This window comes from Eptatretus burgeri, chromosome 7 (genome assembly GCF_056783735.1).
Source record: "Eptatretus burgeri isolate ZD-2024b chromosome 7, Ebu_testis_v1, whole genome shotgun sequence".
NCBI lineage: Eukaryota > Metazoa > Chordata > Myxini > Myxiniformes > Myxinidae > Eptatretus > Eptatretus burgeri.
In genome coordinates this window covers 30,371,356-30,377,525 of record NC_140967.1, presented here as the reverse complement: position 1 = coordinate 30,377,525, position 6,170 = coordinate 30,371,356, and the positions used below count along the sequence as shown (strand labels likewise).

The 6,170-nt window shown below is 41.4% G+C and overlaps 1 long non-coding RNA gene and 1 other non-coding gene across 2 annotated transcripts; both read right to left on the bottom strand.

The window, feature by feature from the left end:
- Nucleotides 1-78: 78 nt before the first annotated feature.
- TRNAR-UCG (transfer RNA arginine (anticodon UCG)) lies at nt 79-151 on the bottom strand. Its single transcript has one exon. It is a non-coding gene; the product is annotated as a tRNA-Arg (tRNA).
- Nucleotides 152-2,809: 2,658 nt separating this feature from the next.
- On the bottom strand, nt 2,810-5,508 carry LOC147022943 (uncharacterized). Its single transcript, XR_015059959.1, has 2 exons — nt 5,434-5,508; nt 2,810-5,180 (listed from the first exon to the last, which is right to left on the bottom strand). It is a non-coding gene; the product is annotated as an uncharacterized LOC147022943 (long non-coding RNA).
- Between the last annotated feature and the right edge of the window lie 662 nt (nt 5,509-6,170).

Genomic DNA, 6,170 nt, shown 5'->3' with positions numbered 1-6,170 from the left:
CAAATATTAAACATGTGAATGCGACCACGTGACCTCATGAAACAGAGCTGGTTCAAAAATTAAAATTAAATACACGCTCGAGCCAGATAGGAGTCGAACCTACAATCTTCTGATCCGAAGTCAGACGCGTTATCCTTTGCGCCACTGGCCCACCTGACGAATGATGTTCATCTCTTTACCCAACTGATGAAATGACGGTGAGATGAACACAAAGGTTCAGAGAAATGTGGTCACAAACTTCTCCAGTGGGAATGTGAATCATGAACACATGTTTATGAAACCAATGAGGAGTGATGTTAAAATGTCCTGCTTAAAACAATCCAACCAGACCTCAAATCTGTCAAGAATAAAATATTCTGTCACTCCACACCTGCATGGACTTATCCCCATCACCTGTGACGGTGCAACTCATCAAGTTCTTCCTCCACATCAAACTTCTTCCTCATTTTAAACTTCCCCCTCATCTTCCTCACCACTTTCTGGCAAACAGTTCCACATCCGAATTGAGTCTGCAGGAGTTGAACATCAACTCTGTCTTCTTGATCTTCCCCCGTGATCTCATTCTCTTCCCCTCCATCCTGTGGGCCATCACAATCTGCATACATATTTGAGCCAAGTGTGTGTGTGTGTGTGTGTGTGTGTGTGTGTGTGTGTGTGTGTGTGTGTGTGTGTGTGTGTGTGTGTGTGTGTGTGCGTTTCTTCTGAAAAGCAGACCACACCATTTGACCCACACATCTCAAACTTACCATTCAGACTGTTCACTCCACCAGGGTGGTTTTGCATTTTAAACCTCCCCCCACACCCCTCATTCCCCTCCCCCACCACCAACATGTGCGTGCTTCCATGTAGCGGGTACTCCCTTTCACCAATAAGGCACACTCCCACTTTGCATGATGTGTCCACTCCTCCAGGATAGTTTTGCACTTTGCCCCACCTCCTTCCCCGACCCCACCCCCATTACCCTAATCACACACCAACTGTGTGTGTCTCTTCTCATTTGACAGCCACACCTTTTGACCCATGGGTGCTCAAACTTTCCATGAAGACTTTTCACTCACCTGTGATGGTTTTGCATGATAAACTCCACCCAGAAGCTACTGATGTGGATTTTTTAAGCCCACCTCGTTGTGATCGTTGTCCTCCTGAAGTATTCTAACCGGCCGATTGTGGAATCCTATTTGACTTCAAACAGAGTTTAACGCTTGTCCGATTTGATTATAAAATCCTACAAAAACCCTATCGACACTGATAAAACTGATGTCCACACAAGTCCTTCCTTGTGAAACAATTTATTTCCTAATTATACACTTCTCACCCTTGTACAATGAACTTAAAAAAATTCCCATTTGTTTGCAATATTATTCTTACTTTAGTTAACAGTTAGACCAACCCGATTCAATTCACTTCTACATTACATCAGAGAGTTTTATTCTAACTTGGTACTTGGTCAGTTCCAAGGAGTACGAGCCACTGAGAAACTATACTTCCTCACGTGCTCGTACTGAGAACAATGTGCCTTTCAAAATATTTATACTTCCATGAGAGAGAGGTTGGGGGATATTCACCCAGACTGTAGACGTGTCCTTTAGACAAAAGCCACTTCGTACATTTTCTAAGCAAAAGTTCATTTATCAGCTCGGTCACTCTGCTCCAGAACAACACATTTCTTATCATTTCGGGCAAAAGTCTTTTGGCCAGAAATGACAGCCAATTCAATTTGCAGCATAGAAGTTACATTTCTGAAACTCCATTTGTTGCAATTTAAAATACATTAATATAAATTTTCCCCCACACCCCCCCGTTTTTTTTTTTAAGGAAAATTTGAATAATTTTTCTTACACATGATTACCATGTCCCATTCCTGAAGGAGAAAAGATTTCCATTATTCAAGTTCAATCAACAATGGCAGCGAGTGTTCATATCAGAAAATGAGTGTGTTTCCATTTAATTTATGGCCTGTTCATCAGCATGTGTCACACATTGGAAACATGCTACCCGAAGTCAGAAGATAAACAGGTCAGGGTGTGGATAGAGCGGCACCCAACGGGAAACACAATCGAAGCACTCCTTGAGCTGAGGAGAAGGTAGATGTGGGCAAGTACAAGTTTGGCCCAGACACTGGGTTGAAGGAGCGCAGTGTGGAACTCCAGGCCTGTCGTACATTGAAGTGACCACAGCAAGTTCACGATGTATTTGCAGAGCGGCAATCGAGAGTGTGGCTTAGAACATTCCTCCATGCAGGCACCACACAACGCCGACGTTAAGACTTTGCTCAACCTTCTCCTCAGTGGGTTTTTTCTTTCTTTTCCCACATTGGTCCATCTTATCTCCTCAGGAAGGGGAGGGATAATCATGTGTTGAATGCTCAATCACCCAAATCTGGGTTCTCCCATCGTCCAATCTTTGTGTGTAATTTCATTCCAAAGTTCATTTAGATGAAATCGTACATTGCTTCAAAGACTGCTTTCAACACTTCGAAACAAACAAAGCATCAATTAAACACCAATCAATAAACGTCATGGGCACATGTAGTTCTACAAGACTAACAAAGATTGTTATGGAAGCATTTAACTTGCATTATATGTCATATCAATATTTTAATCCCTTTCCTTGTTATTTCCCAAAACAACATGCTAAAATATACAGAAATCCCAGTTGTACGTATACTCAAAACATCCATCTCATTTGCTATTTCCATCGACATTTCAAATCTCTGACATTTCTCCATCTGTCCACTTCTCTCTCACCAAAACAGCAAACATGCTGCCATTTTTCCAATTCACATACACAAACCATCTATCACTTCCTCCGACCTTCTCAATTACGAATCCATTTTCCTTTATCAAAACAAATAAATCATTTTAAACAGTTGTTCAAAAATTGTCAAATCACTTGTCAAATCTGTTATCAGGCGAATATCTTTTATATTGCAGCTCAAACACTTTGTCTAAACATGCAGCTTCACCCTCCACAATCTTTATCCCAGTCTTGGAAAAGCATCTTAAACTTCAGACTAATAAACATCCAAACTCTCTTAAACAACTTTTTGGTCAAAACAAAATATTTCCTTTTAAAATCCATAAATGAAAAATTTAATCTTCAGCATCTATCCAATTAAATCATGAATTTACCTTGACTGAATCGATCAAATGGTTACACTGGGTTGTTTGCCATTGCCTTCCCAGCACAAGTTCAGGTAACCTCAACATTCGCAGACGAATAAAACAATATTTCAACGTCCATCCGAGGGAATCATCTATTATCTGTGAATTGCCCCACGTGCTAAACATCATCAAATCATTAAAATCATTCCAAATCATGTTTCTACATTTAAATCACATACAATATATCCACATTCACAATTGTTATTTCACAATTTATTCAAAATCCCGATGGTTGTAAAATAAAACTTCAACACTTTTTCCTCAATGGACTTCACTTTAAACAGATTCAGTAGAGAGGGTGCGCCACAAACACCAAGGAACAAGGAACAGGAAGTTCTCTCCACATCCAGTGGGAATAAAAAGGAAAAAAAACTCTGACAGGCAAAACCCACAGTTTAGCATTACTCTATCATGGCTTCAACACATACACTAGACAGCATTGCATCTCATAGACTCGCGTGTGATCACGTGACAAATACCAATCACATTTCTATCTCATCCTCTTGAATCTGCATATGAATCGAATTTCACACTTAAAGCAAAGGCTCGAACAAAGACTCAGTGTAAAGATAGGCCACCCCCCACAGATTGAGTGGAGGGGGTCTCACACAGTGTAGTTTGCGACCTTCGCGTGGAAATACAACGCCAAGAATGTATAACATGCCATTTCAAACAGACCCACAGCTCAACTCAGCACGAGTTAAAATATCGTCAAAATCCCAACAGAACACGTTTCATTGCAGTGAATATTGGACTCGCACAAGTTTCATTTTTACTCTCAGTAACACGTGCAAATCACCAACCACGCTCCCAGCTGGTTAATCATCTCTTGCACTCCACAAAACGTTTCGTGCAAATCATTGCATTTACAAATCTGTAAAACCTCCACACAATATAATATAACAACCTCACTGCCAACAAACTTCCAGTGAGTTCAATGAACAAAAAGTAACTCATAACTCTTACAAACAGGTAACTTACAATGTTTATCTATTTTAACCCTATCTCGGCGTCTCAGCCGTGTCCTCGGCCATCTCTCTCACAGCCGGTCCGTATCAATGCAAACATGTGGCATGTCGCTTCATCATGCCTATTTAATTACGCATCTGGCTCCTCAACGAGCCTCTTCTTGTCATCTGACTCCTCTTCTTCTCCAGCACTTTTCTAAAACAACTACAGTACTTATCGTTTACTTTAAAACGGACTCCTTCCGCCGGATCCTCTTCTTTCTCTCAATAAAATTATCTGACAATGAACTTTTCTTTGTTCGAAATGCGTTACCTGCTGAGAGCGCTCTCCCTTACCTTCGCTCAAGCACTTGTCGTTCCTCCAGGCACTGCCTCCGGCAGATTAAGCACCTCCGGTAACGAGCACCGCACCAACGTCGGTTCGAATCTGAGTCTCGGCGCCAACTGATGTGGATTTTTTTAACCCACCTTGTTGTGATCGTTGTCCTCCTGAAGGATTCTAACCGGCCGATTGTGGAATCCTATTTGACTTCAAACAGAGTTTAACGCTTGTCCGATTTGATTATAAAATCCTACAAAAAAACCCTATCGACACTGATAAAACTGATGTCCACACAAGTCCTTCCTTGTGAAACAATTTATTTCCTAATTATACACCATACACTTCTCACCCTTGTACAATGAACTTAAAAAAAATCCCCATTTGTTTGCAATATTATTCTTACTTTAGTTAACAGTTAGACCAACCCGATTCAATTCACTTCTACATTACATCAGAGAGTTTTATTCTAACTTGGTACTTGGTCAGTTCAAAGGAGTACGAGCCACTGAGAAACTATACTTCCTCACGTGCTCGTACTGAGAACAATGTGCCTTTCAAAATATTTATACTTCCATGAGAGAGAGGTTGGGGGATATTCACCCAGACTGTAGACGTGTCCTTTAGACAAAAGCCACTTCGTACATTTTCATGGTCTTCTTTGATCGCTTCCTGTTCAGCAATCGTTTTTTAATCTTGACTTTCTAGTCTTGTATATGGCTGATTTGGCTTGTGAGAGAAGACCATGAAAAAGTTCATTTATCAGCTCGGTCACTCTGCTCCAGAACAACACATTTCTTATCATTTAGGGCAAAAGTCTTTTGGCCAGAAATGACAGCCAATTCAATTTGCAGCATAGAAGTTACATTTCTGAAACTCCATTTGTTGCAATTTAAAATACATTAATATAAATTTTTCCCCCACACTACCAACCGCCCCCCCAAAAAAACACACACACAGATTCATCAGCCCCATCCCTCACCATGTATGTTTGCTTCCATCCACCGGGAACACACTTTCACCCCACGGGCTTACTCACATTTGGCACAGAGCGTCCTCTCCCCTGGGATCATTTTGCACTATTCCCCACCTCCTGTCCCTCCCCCTTCTCCCATTACTCCTATCACCCCATTCATTTAAAAACACAAACAACAATAAAAACCTCCTGTAAATGTCGTTCTTCCATCGGGCTGGCATGACTGCTTCCATATTGGCAGCCATGTCCATCTACAACTTCGACTTGTAAATCTAAACTCATAAATAAATGTCATTTTGTGTCTGTCTGTCTGTATGTGTGCAACACCAATCACGCCAAAACTACTGGACCGATTGCCGCCAAGATTGGCACGTGGACCAAGATCAACCTCTTGGTTCACAATGTTATGACTCTTCATCCGGCCGAGTGATGACAGAGTCGAATGAGGGTTCTCGAATGATCCGATTTATTTCAGAAGATGGCACTACGCATGCGGAATGCGGCCCAAAGGCCCTTCAGTCAGGTGCCCCCGGACCACATTGAGATTCTTACTTCAAAACAGTTGTTTATATAATCACACAAAAGCAGAACTGGGTGTGGACTATAAGTGTGTGCTAAGGGATAAAGAAATAAAGAAATAAATGCGGCAGTGGGCTTCTTTCCCCCCTCCCTAGGGGCCCTCAGGGAAGTTGAATCAGTCAATCCTCAGATTCGCAACCCAACAGTTCATCTTGCAAACTAAT